At 48.5% G+C, this 12,948-nt stretch overlaps 1 protein-coding gene across 8 annotated transcripts in view; it reads right to left on the reverse strand.

Annotated features, from left to right (window-relative positions):
• The window catches only part of LOC144736217 (double-stranded RNA-specific adenosine deaminase-like), a 68,560-nt gene extending 55,828 nt beyond the window's left edge, over nt 1–12,732 (reverse strand). Inside the window, exons 1-4 of one of the 8 annotated variants that reach the window (XM_078618828.1) lie at nt 12,531–12,732; nt 6,403–6,545; nt 1,906–2,037; nt 201–435 (exon numbers count right to left, since the gene is read on the reverse strand). The gene's annotated coding sequence lies outside the window, so the exon portion shown is untranslated. Of the gene's footprint in view, nt 1–195; nt 436–1,905; nt 2,038–6,402; nt 6,546–12,002; nt 12,153–12,530 lie in introns of those variants that run through there. The other 7 variants (XM_078618827.1, XM_078618825.1, XM_078618826.1 and 4 more) reach the window with 7 other exon arrangements.
• Between the last annotated feature and the right edge of the window lie 216 nt (nt 12,733–12,948).

Genomic DNA, 12,948 nt, shown 5'->3' on the forward strand with positions numbered 1-12,948 from the left:
CCCAGGAACGACCTCGCCGAGTCTCGTGTTTTTTTTCCAGGAGTGGTCCCGCTACATTGAACTTCTGTTGAACGCCGAACTTTGTACGCAACATACGTAGCCAAAACGTGCTAATCGGATGTCAAAACAATGGGATGGATGTCTGGGCAAAATCAAGTCGGTCTGGCTCTGTGACGACACCGACGCCGGCGGCACCTTACGTGTGACGAGACGGTGCGGCGTGGGCGCCCTTCTAGCGGTGGCCGGGGACCGGCGGTCGCGCCAAGGGGGAAGGAAGCGACGTCCGGCGGGACGGTCCCTTTCCGAACAGCGCCCGGCAGCTTCGAACGCCGTCGCAAATTCGCCGAGGTGCTCCCACCCCGCCCCGATCACCCCACCTCGACCACGACCACGTGCGTCGCGTGAGCGATGGGTCGACCGGCCGCGACCTCAAAACTGGAGAGGTCAAAAAGTAAATGAGAATGAGAAGGGAACGGCAAGGGTAGGGCAAATCTCACGCCCAATTCCCCTGAGGTTATCCGAGCATCGAAATTTAACGTTAACAAATCGAGCTGCTCAACGGGCACGGTGACGTCATCCCTTGACGTCACACACGTAATGACGTCATAAGTAATGACATCACGTGGCATGACGTCATCGAGGGCACGTGGAGTGTGACGTCATTGCCTTGGCGGAACGTTCTTGTGCAATGTCGCTGGGTTTTCAATCACAAAGTTTTGGGGCGGTTCCACGAATCAATGTGCCTGGTTTTTCAAGGGTTCAGTCCCGCCCACCCCCTCCCCGTAACATATCGTACATATTGCATCATCCATAACGAGAACTATTGTCACCCCACGTTACAGACCAACGAATGGACAGATGGGCAGAGCTAACGCATTAACGGTTTTACTCCAGAGTCGGAAAGCACAGCACGGAAGATGGTGCGCAGAGCTCGTACATCTCAGAGGCACAGACAGACGATCGACCGTGAGTTAGTGAGCGAGGCTTCTCTTCTCCATGGGCTCTTGCCCAGTCATCGGTCATGATCTATACACTGCTGGAGGAAGGCCTCCCCAAGCCGTCACCATCTCTCACGGTCTCGCGATAAGGATTCGTATTTACAGGGCGCTCCGTAAAGTGCCTCGGTAAGTCAGAGCGTCTTACATAACCATTTAATCTCAAGCGTTCCAACGCCCTGCTGTCGTCTAGCCAAGAGAACCCTGAGCGGCAGCTGTCCAAAGGTGAACACGTCACCTGGCCTGTGACACAACAACCCCGCTCCTGCACACGAGCCCATCTCATGGCTCCATCTCCACTGCGCATAGCACAAGTGTTAGCCGTCAACAGTCGCGATGACGTCCCTAACTCTGGTACATACGTACGTGTGTATGTTGAACTTTTTTGCACCGTACGTAACAAACCGTGCTAATCGAAGGCACGGGGGAAGGACAACAAACTAAACACAAAAAGCAGTTCTAAAGAAATAAGCTTTCAATTTACATGATTTTAAAGTGCATAGCTCCAGTGGCTTTCTAATTTTGGAAGGAAGAGCGTTCCAGACGGCCACAGAATCGCATCTGAAAGTGCGGTGACCACCGTTTTTAATCGATGGCTCGCTAAAAGCCGCTGCTGCGAGGACACCTGGAATTCACGTGATGGTTTATGCTTCTTGACGAGATCAGCTAAGGAATCCTGGTTCATCTGCGGCAAGCGCTTTGCGTGTAAGGAGTGTGACCTTATAATGCATTCGTTCGGCAACCAGAAAGCCAATGCAGCAATCGAAGCGGTTCCTCTTGTCCCGTCTCTCAGTCTAATTCCACGCTTCTGTGCACAAGTTTCAGCTCGTTGTGTTTACAGAACAAAAAAAAAGCGGACGTTTATTTTTTATTTTTCGTGCGATCAAAGTACAAGCAGTTAAAATTTCACCAGCCGAAGTGGCCCAGAGGTCAGACTGCCGAGCGTGGCACCGTCGAGATTCTGGGTTGCAGTCCAAGGCGGCCGCCAGCGACTAAACCGGGATCTCCAAGTGGGGTGGTCTCACAGCACGTTCACCGATGACTGCACAACAACAACAAAACACAATCAGGTCAAATGTACTTCCGCACTGAATTTGGCTAATCTCCAACTCCCGAGGATTAAAAGTTATCGGTTTGGCCGTCACGCGACGAACGCTGCTCCTCAAGTGCTGCCCTCAACCGTGTGGAGCAGAGGAAACATTTCAGGGGTTCTCAGAGGTACTGGGACATGTGTCAAAATAGCTTTGGATTCCTCCAGTAGAAACCGACATCCTGATTGTGATAGCTATGCAATATCCAAATTATGTCTCGCATGGGTACGATTCACCGCCGCTCTGCGAGAGCTCCGATCGGATCCCTTAATGTCACGTGACGTGACACGGATTGCACAATCGGGATAAAAGTGCTCAAAGATTAATACAACAACAATTAGCCAATTGCTGCCGTCGTTGACTCGCTCACACAACGGAAGGAAGGTGCCGGTCGTTACGCGAGGGCCATTTTGAAACAAGACTCGCGATCAAACTGGCCCTCGATGTTCTCCGGACACGATTTTGTAACTGCTGCTGCACGTTGTCCACCTCGCCCACTCCCACTCCCCGCCCCCCTCCCTCCCTCCTCCCATAATAGGCTCTAGCGCCTCACCGGCTCTCAATCGTTGCAGGTGAGTGTCGTGAAAATACGTATTCTGCAAATCATAAGAAGCTCCGGGAAGTAATGAGAACCCAAGCTTTGGGATCATTTGGAAAAAAATGCACAAAAGTTTCACCGAAAATGACGCCCTGGGAAAAGCGGGACGCACGAGAGCAAGATACAAAGCCGAGTCGAATGGAGTTGAACACAGGTTATAAAAATTGTCTTCTTATACGAAGAATACGGTCATATTGGCGGCAGCGGTGGTCCGGTGGCAATAACGTTGTTGACCAAGTGCCATTAAAGTTATACAATTCCGGTCACAAGATTGCCATAAAGACCAACGATTTTCAAAAAGGCCAAATTGATAGCGCTAGTCGTATGAAGATACACTTAATAGGTGGGGCCTGCTGCAAAGGCTACCATCTCCAACCCCACGAAGCGCCTACAGAACGAAAGTGGAGCCCATAGATGAATTCCGTCGTTTGAGCAACAACAACAACGATAACAACAACAACAACGACGATAACAACAACGATAACAACAACGGGGCGAACTCAAAACGAACTCCCACCGAAACGAGCTCCACATTGTGGCCCTACATCGGGCTAGGCAAAACCTCCCGTGGTATGCCGCCTCCGCCGCCATGATGACAACAAAACCAAACTTGGCAAACAAAGAAATGCGAGGAAATGCGTACGGATCCTCCCGTGACACCGAGATCACCCGCAAACATCGCCCGGGGTCCTGGATAAGAACATTTTAGGATCGGCCGTGCGAGACAACCGGACGAAGCGGGGGTCTCTTCCTGAAGGCCATCGGCGCGAATGCCACGGCGGAGCTCGGCCAAGGTTCTTCGTCAAAGCCTCATCGAGGGTGCCCCCCCCAACCACCACCGCTGCTCCGCGTAGTTTTGTTCTGCCAAGAAAAAGGCCGTGGTCGCTCCACCATCCATCGCTTCTGAACGGCGGCCACTGGCGGCCGTCGCTGCCGCACATCCTCCACACGCGGGGCGTTAAAGACAACGAACCCCCGCACGCACCCCCGGCTCCCCCACCGCCATAGTGCAGTGGCTGGAGTCACGCCAACCAAACCGCGGAACGCATTGGCCTGCTCTCCGGCGGTCTGGACGGTATCCTTCGCGCTAGTTGCCGGAGTTGTTAGCGTGCGAGGCTCGCAAACCTAAACCTGGACGCGTACTTTTGCTCGTTTACTCTCGCGTCCGACCACAAGCGCTGCCCGCGAAATTGCCGTTCACGACAAGAAGACGGCGGCCACAACAATTGAAGCTGCTGTGTGCTGGAAATAAGGTCTTCGACTGTACCAGGTGCCAATAAAGTTACGTGAAACTCGTGATCTTATCTGGGAGTGGTCTCGGTGCAGATGAAGCTGTTTGATTGCAGCCGGTGTAAACAAAAAAAACATACTCTCCGGGTCTTTCGGTAAAGTCACGAAGATAGGTTCAAAGAAAAAAACAAAAAATACGACTCATATTCTTGGTTCTTTCGGTCAAGTCACGTAGAAGGGAAATAATAAAATAATATAAAGATAAAACCAGAATTTTTTTAAATATTTATATTATTTTATTATAAAACAATAAATGATTGTTTTATATCTATATTATTTCATTATTTCCCTTCTACGTGACTTTACCGAAAGAACCAAGAATATAAAAAAATACGACGTTTCGATCGCAACACAAGCAGTCGGCATCAGGAAAAGGGAGTTATAGCCTCTAAAGGCAAACTGTTTATAAAGGTTTGAAATGGGCATAGCACAAGTGTTAGCAGCATGGGCGGGAGAGCTAATGTTAATTTAAGTGATGGACCTCGTAGAGCAGCGGTCGGGAACCTATGGCTCGCGAGCCATATATGGCTCTTCCAGTGACGGCATATGGCTCCCAGACAATTTTGAGTTGAAAAAAATAATAAAAAAATCAGTTTGGAACTGATTTTAAAATACTTGTGATATTGCTTAATAATACTGTGTCATTTTAAAGTAAACAGAAATTAGTTTTGAAGATAAATTTCACGGGTCACGCCTGCACGAAGCTCAACCTCACCACGTATGAACCAGACTACAAGGCCAGCAGCAAAACTATGCAGCACCAGAAGTCGCATTAAAAGTAAGACATATTTAATTTATTATACGTTAAAAATACTATATGGCTCTCAATGAAATATATTTAGAAATATTTGGCTTTTATGGCTCTCCCAGTCAAAAAGGTTCCCGACCCCTGTCGTAGAGGATGACAACGGTGCTGGTGGTGGGGTTTCCACCAATTCAAGGGCTGCCAAGTAATATTTGCACCTCGCTTTAGACACTCACATTGTTGACGGTGGAGGTTGCTGCTAGAGGCGATGGTACTTGTAGCGGGCCACGACAGCACTGGTGGGTGGCTTCCACTAATAAAGGGCTAAACCTCTTCTTGGTTCTTTCGGTAAAGTCACGTAGAATGGAAATAATAAAATAATAAAATAAACATAAGACCAGGTCTGTCGGCGAGACAGACCTGGTCTTCACCTGAGGACGGCTGCTTGCGTTGTGGCCGAAACGTCGTGAGAATAATTGTATAATGTTTTATTTTATTGTTTTATTATTTCCACTCTACGTGACTTTACCGAAAGAACCAAGAAGATGAATCCCTGCAGTCACGAAAGCTTTAAATCGAAAATTAAAGCGCTAAACGTCGTAGTTTTTGTTATTTTCTTTGAACCTATCTACGTGACTTTACCGAAAGACCCAGAGAGTATGAATCCCTGCAGTCACGAAAGCTTTAAGTAAAAAAAACGGTTATGAAAAGCTGGTCACCCGCACGCATGCCAGCTTACAAAACTCTTGCTTAAAACTACGGGGAAAGCCACATCACAAATCCCTGGTTAACGAACGAAAAGGTCGCCCCCGCAACCAGGTTGACTTCTCTGCCCATCCAGAGCACAACGAGAGCGGATTGCTTTTTATTTCTTTACGCACGGCACCCAACACGCTGGGCGTCTCAGAGCAACTCGCATCGCCATCTGAAGCGTTCGAAAGGGCACACCGCCCCCCCCTCCCAGTGGCATCTGTCCCCGTGGACACAAGAGGTATCTCAGCAGCCCCCCCGCAAAACGGGTATTATTCTGCGAGCAGATGGGCGACAATTCCCCCTCCCGTGTGCAATCCCAAATGACGTCACTATCTAACAACACCGACTTGTGATGCACCGCAAGGTGTTAGCTCCACACTCACGAAGAGACGGCGACCTGGAGGCGTGAGGAAACACAGGTGAGCGGGAACACGGTTACAGCGGCGAGCCGGCGGCGCTACCTACAATTGCCCAAGCTCTGCGGTGCTCTCTGCAATAGGATGTTCTCAGCCGATTATATGAGTTGTTACACACACGTGGCGAAGGATACGGAGCACCCGGGGGAAACCCACGCTCGCGTGAGATGGGGCAGCACTCCATGCCGCACAGATTCCAAGAACACAGGATGAGATGTTACTATCCTGTGTGCAAGCACTTCCAAGAGTTCATGAACAGTGAGCCTGGTGAAATTTGGGGAGCGCATCGTCAGTAGCGTACCTTTAGTTCCTAGGGTGTTTCGGCCTTTCACACTATACACCCTCCCCAAAGGCGGCCAGCGACAGGGTGATCAATCCTACGCTTGCGTCCCATGCCCAATTAGTCATAGGAGTTGCCTTGTTGTTGATAGCCAACATCCCATGGGATGGGAGTCCACATTTGCTACCTCGCTGCTGCCTCTACAGTGCTGGGTTACAGAATATTTATTTGTACCGTAGGAGGAATCCGGTGAGCTACGAAGCTCTTTCTTGACCGATGTCCAGTAGTGCAGGCAGCCACGTGCAGCACAGCCACCGTGCAGCTAACAGCGGTGGGTGGCACCGCCGCCGACTCGCGTTGTGAAATTAACCGCGAGGCTAGAACAATAACACACCGATGGAATGCCTCAACCGTTGAACCTTCAGGTGAGACAGAACATGCGGGGGTGGAGCTGCGGCACGCTCGCTTGGTTACAGCAACGCGCGATGAACCCGGCGACCCAAGTTTGATTTCCCGCCATGCCTCACGCTCAGTGACGAGATATGTCTGAACCGGTCGGTTCTAGCTTCTCCCCTCTGGCCATCCGCCCCCCGCCCCCCGCCCCATTCAACTTTCACCACAAGCTAGCACTGACCAGCGCGGTAATGTATGATCAAGCAATGACCGACACGACATTGGGGAGGACTTCATCCAGCGGCGGATTGACAAAATGGGGGTTGTGAATTTATACGTTGAGATTTCTTTGGAATATTTTCGTGCTATAAATGTCCACTTTGTTGAGCTATAATTTGTGGCCAGGTTGGTTCTGAAAAATAAGTTCATACTTCACAGTGGGCTCTGCCTGGTAGGATGGGGATGGTTTGTTGTATTTGTATTTGGGAGATTTGCTTACCTTTCTTGTACTTTGCACGACTATTATGGTTATTGTACTGTTTTTAGTTGTCACGTTCTTACCTATTTCGACTGGACATCTGTGAAAAAGAGCTTTATAGCTCATCAGATTCCTCCAGGATGAATAAATATTCTGATTCTGAAATACCTTACATTCATAAATGTACAAATAACTTTCCGCTTTAAGGCCAACTGTTCACTTCTGGGAATTCGTGTTTCCTCCCCACGCCCAAAATGCAAAACACGAATCGTGTCATTGGCAAAATGTCCCCCTTATGAAAAGGAATTTCGATACTCGGTGAGGTTTTCCCTGTGAGGATAAAAGCTAATATAAGCAGAAATCCCCGTCCTGTGACTCTACATAAAAAAAATATACAAACATTCTAGTCCATCAGCCGACTTGCTTTCGATACTAATATTGTTAAGCTGCTTCATTTGTCTTCTTGGTTCTTTCGGTAAAGTCACGTTTCGGCCACAAAGCAAGCAGCCGTCCTCAGGCGAAGGACGGCTGCTTGCGTTGTGGCCGAAACGTCGTGAGAATTGTTTTATTATTACTTCCCTTCTACGTGACTTTACCGAAAGAACCAAGAAGATGAATCCCTGCAGTCACGAAAGCTTTAAATCGAAAATCTGCTTCATTTGTTTAAGCAAAGCTAACTCTGGACTGGTTTCAACATTTTGGGTCTCATCAAATGCTGCTGCTGGATTACCAGATGCTATTGGCAAGGGTACTCCATCAAACTATGGGGCACCATTCAAAGCAAAGAGCAACAGAGTGTGTGAACTCATGATGCACTACCGTTTGGGTATTATGGGTAACGATACAAACACGACGTTTTCAGAGGTGGGGAGATTATTGCTACGTGTTAATTCCAACCGAGTAAAATAATAACATGAGCGGGAATTATTCCATTCTGTGTCTAAACGTGAAAACAAAATTCGGTACATTGGCCCTCCTGGCTCCCCAGTCCAGTATCATCAAGTGGTGTTAATTGTGGCTGCTGGCTGCAGGCAGGTATCGGAGGAGCCCCAGTCGGGTTTTATCCCGCCCCATGTTTCTGACGGACTCAAAAAAAACCCGGCAACCCGAAGCACATGCATTTCCGCTTAAGAGGTTGTGAAGGCATTCACCGATCGCGTGCCCGTTCAACATTTATTTGATTCCTTGCTTTAAAAATTGTATGCTTGAAATGCTCGGGCTATTAGAGAATTGTTTTTTTTTTGGTTGAGCTGCCAGGAGGAAATGGTAAACTAAAACCCAGTGACCTCCAAACTGGTCTGACCGGACAGGTGGAGTGTTTGGGCTCAGAGGAGCCTTCCCGTCTTATCACAGTGTCAGTTCGAATTTGAATGTCTTTCACTCTTTCCGTATGTATGCCTCTCAAGCCTATCACTCTTAGACAGCCTGCCTGTCTGTCTGTATACTTGTTTCTCTGTCTGTCTGTCTGTCACAATATTTTTGCCTGCCTGTCTCTAGCTGCCCGTCTCTCTGCTCGAAGGAAAAAAAATACTTTGTTTCCATGGGACACATAACCGAGTTGGCCCCGATTTATCCCAGAACTCGAGGTGAAGGTCAGCTCGAAACTCAAGTAGGCAACAACAACAAAAATGCGGCGTTAAATTAATTTCCAAGTTACTTAACGTCATCACGCGAGCGGTTAAAGTCAAACCGAGAAACACTCAAGTCGAAGATCAGAACGGTGCTGATGTCAAACTGAAATGTTGTTAAAAAGCCCTCCGACGCCTATTCGAACTGAACTCAATGCAGCTCTGAAGAAGCTTCCGGTGTAAGTGACGAAACATCAGACATCGTGCCGAACAACCACGTGTTTCGCTGCACGACGCGGAAACACGCGAGAGAGCCACGCAAGCCCGACCGCGGAAAAAAATCCACGCGGCCGTATTCATGGTTCATTTAAACGCAAAATTAAATGTTCACCTTGCCTACAACAGCTGTGTTAGACATGCCTGGTGACGTATCTTCCTCTACGATGTCAGGAATTCATGCCAGGTTGTGACACAAGATCGGCCTGGAAAAATCGGGCTGCAGCCGATTTTTTTGGAGTTAATTTTTTTTGTTACAGAAGCATGTTAACTTAAATTCAGACACGTGTTACAGGGTGTACCGTGCAAACAGGACACACGTGCGTGTGTGTTGCCAGTCTGTCTTTCTGTCTATTAACGCTGTATCATGATGGCCTATTCTTACAATCATGCCACATTGGTGTGGCAGGGTGGCTCAGAAGTCAGAGAGACGAGCCAGCACTGCTGACACCGTTGCCTTGAATCCAGGTTTGAGCCACATGTGATTAAACTGTGTTCTCAAATGTAACGTGGGAGTTTGATGGTTTAGTTGTTACCAAAAACGGCACCTACAAAACGGAAATCAAATTTGGTTCTGCACTTATTTTGCTAAAAAACATCTCAGAGAATAAAAGAAACACGTTTATGGTCACAAGAGGGGGCGGGAAAGTGCTGCGTTCTACTATCTGGGCCAGAGGTCACTTGAAAGCACCTCAGGTAGCTCCTTTGTGTGTTCCTCAGGTAGCTCCTTTGTGTGTTTTTTTTTCACCTTCGTGGGCAGTTGTCTGGCACGGGAAGGGGGCGCGTGTCCTGCCAGCTATCCGAGTTGTAGACTTTTCCATCTCGTGCAGCAATCATGCACAGAGCACAATCGGGATAAAATTTTTTGGCAAAACTTAAACAAACAATCGGTCTCACGGACGCCTTCACTTCCAGCGGGCACGTGATAAAAACCCCAAGCGCATGCGGCAGCCTCTTATCTCAAACTCAACGCCACGGCACCACGTGACACCTGCGTTCGACCGAGTCGACTTAGAGGAAGCACAGGCCCAAGCCGAAATGCGGGTTTGCACCCTGGCGATGACATTAATCCCGAATTAATATATACTAATTTTACTCGAACTTAGTACATTTACTACTTTATATATTGTATTATTAAAATGTGGTTCCCTGTTGTCGTTAAGAATTAAACTTTACTTAACTGTAATAATATTTTACTGCCCTTAATTAATTAACTTATGGAAGAGGGGCTTCCCCATGCCCTGTTGGTGGTTATTCTAACTTCACCGCGCCACTTGTGTGCAGTTCAGCGAAGTCGGAGGGCACAGGATCGGTTTAGAAATCGCTCGCCACCAACGCCACCAGGAATCAAACTCGGCAGCTCAGTGTTAACCACAGTGGCCACCGCTGTAAGCCAATCAATCTTTATGTTACGTGCCAATATACCGCCCTCAAACAAAAAGTAGCCATCGGTCAACATTACAGCACAACGGGAACGGTACAGGGTGAGGACTAAGACTCGTAGAGCAACAGGAATTAAAAAAAAACGTAACGACTTCAGCGGATAATGACCTGTGAAATATTTTTTTTTTAATCGATGAATGTACTTACCGAGGTGACTTATGAGGTCGCTGCTTCAGTAAAAAATAACAGATGAAGAATAAATGTAGGTTTGTTATTTCATCACTTGCGGGAAAGACGAAAGAGAGAGGGTGTCCTGGAAATGTTGAGGATTACAGACGCCTCAATCGTCTTGGTGTATCCGAGGGTAGGCACTGGGTGATTATTAACAATAGACTACAGAGGGAGCAAATAGTTACTAGCATCGGAAACAGTTGTGCATGCATTACAAATATTGTATTTGGACTGTGTGAATGAGGTTCTCATTGTGTGCACACAACTCATTCAGTTACCGAATCGTTGCAATGAGAATTGTCGTGAATGTGGCTTTTAAACACACGGCCCGATTGTGTTACCATAGAGCATACTTCGAGTGGCAAAAGCAAATAGAAGTCAAACTTTAATCCAGCGGCAAGACATTTAAAACGTCGTAACTGCCTATGAAGGGCAATTTCGCCTGCAACACCTATCGTACATTTTCCCCTGCAAAGACGGTGTTGTTAACGAACACGATGAGTTGTTTTGGTCGTTAATTGTACAACAATGCCGATGGATTAACACCAAATACCGTGTTTAAAAAGGCCTAACTGCTGATGTGTCCCAGAATGTCTCAACGATTCTAGGGTTTCATTGCTTTGAGTCACTGCTCTTGAGCAAAGCCGTAACGGGGGGGGCTGGTGGCTGGAAACTCTATGCCCGTATTCACGTGAAGACGTAGAATTTTAGCTCTACTTACATTTGCTCTTGACGACAAAATCGTGGACTCACTCGGGTTCATCTATTCATCAGCGTTGTGATGTTTGGACAGGCAAACAAACATTCTGATTGTCCTGACTGACCCACAAAGCGTTGCATCTGTGTGTGGGGGTCATCCCGTCCAACGTATCGAGGAGATCGAACCATTGTTTTGAGCTCTGAGTTCTCCGTGCTTGGATCCTTTGTAGCCGTGACCTTGAAGGTCGACGTTTAAAACAACACAAATAATCGGCGTTCTCGTGAACACCGATATATTTTTGTTCGCCGTCCTTCAAACGCTCCTCCGACGAGAGCCACGGTTGTCCACGTACGGCGCGCGCGAAAGAAACTCAACGTTGTGCGCGCACAACAACGCGCCGGGAATTCCGACCGAAGCGCTCGTGTCTCAATCATCGAGTGGCATCGCCTCTCAAAAGCGAGGGGTTACGCCAACAAAGCGGACATGACGCTCAGGAAAAACTACCGCCCCCCCCCACGAAACTAAAACTGCTGTAGTTTTAACAGCGCGCGAGCAAGATTTCGTACACCCCCCCCCGCCCCCCATCGGTTGCACAAATGAAAACACGAGGAGCGTGGCGATAAATCACAAGGAAGTTGGTGTTCGCACGCCGCGGTGGTCGGACCCATCGCACACAGTTCAACGTTTCGACCGCCACTGAGAAAGATCTGCGGCGAACGATTGATATGAACTCTATAAACCGCCCCCCCCCCCATTTCTTCCACCTTCACAGGCGTGGGGGTGAAGTATGGTTCCAAAACCTCACCGTCTGTCAGACACGGGGGTGGGTGGGTAGGTAGGCCTCCCCAATCGAGACAAGTCGCGTGACGAAATCGCATTAACATTTCAACGATGAACTTTAAACCCACGGCAGGACGAGAGGCATTTTTTTGTCAATGCGTTCAAAAATGAAAGTGGTTTGCTACAATTATCATCTGCCGACAAGTACCCGAGGCATTTTACGGAAATTCCACATTCCTATGGCCGGGCGGGCGGGGGGGAATTGGATGCAAACCGAGCGAACCTTTTTTGTTTGACCTCATTAATTCGCTGTGGAGGGGTGAGAGGGGAGGGGTATATTTCACGAGGAAATGTCGACGATACTGTCGTGAGACGAGTCGCTCTCTCTCTCACGGTGGGTGGGTGGGTGGGTGAAGTGTGTAAAGAGACGAACGTGCAGGAGAACGCGTGCGTTTAAAAAAAATCAAAATGAAAAGCCATCGCGATTGGATTTTTGCCTCAGCGAAGACAAAAAAATGTATCAAACGCCCACCCACAAACGCGCCTCACTCACCCGACGTACGTTCGGCTAAGGAGGTCCTCCCGAGGTTCAAGCCCCCGTGAAGGGTAATCTTATGTTAGGGGGGGTGGGGTTGAATACTTTTTTTAATCGAACGTCCCGAGACTCGATTCTTCACAATGAACGGAGGGACCACCGCCAAACCAAGTACAGTGCGCACTGTATAAAAAACCGGAAGAGGCGGAGCTACAACCGGAAACAAGAGTGGGGGGGGGGCGGTGGCGGGTGTTCCGGTTCGGGGGCGGGTGTTCCGGTTTGTGGGCGGCGGGGGGGGGAGGTGCCATCCCATAGCACGTGGCCCCACGCCAATTCTTGACAATGTCAATTCTTAATCGAGGTTTTTGTTTGTGTTAGATGGCGTAAATAAATAAATGTGTCGTTAAACCCGCCACCACCCGGCACGGCCAACTAG

This window comes from Lampetra planeri, chromosome 59 (genome assembly GCF_965212315.1).
Source record: "Lampetra planeri chromosome 59, kcLamPlan1.2.h2, whole genome shotgun sequence".
Lineage (NCBI taxonomy): Eukaryota > Metazoa > Chordata > Hyperoartia > Petromyzontiformes > Petromyzontidae > Lampetra > Lampetra planeri.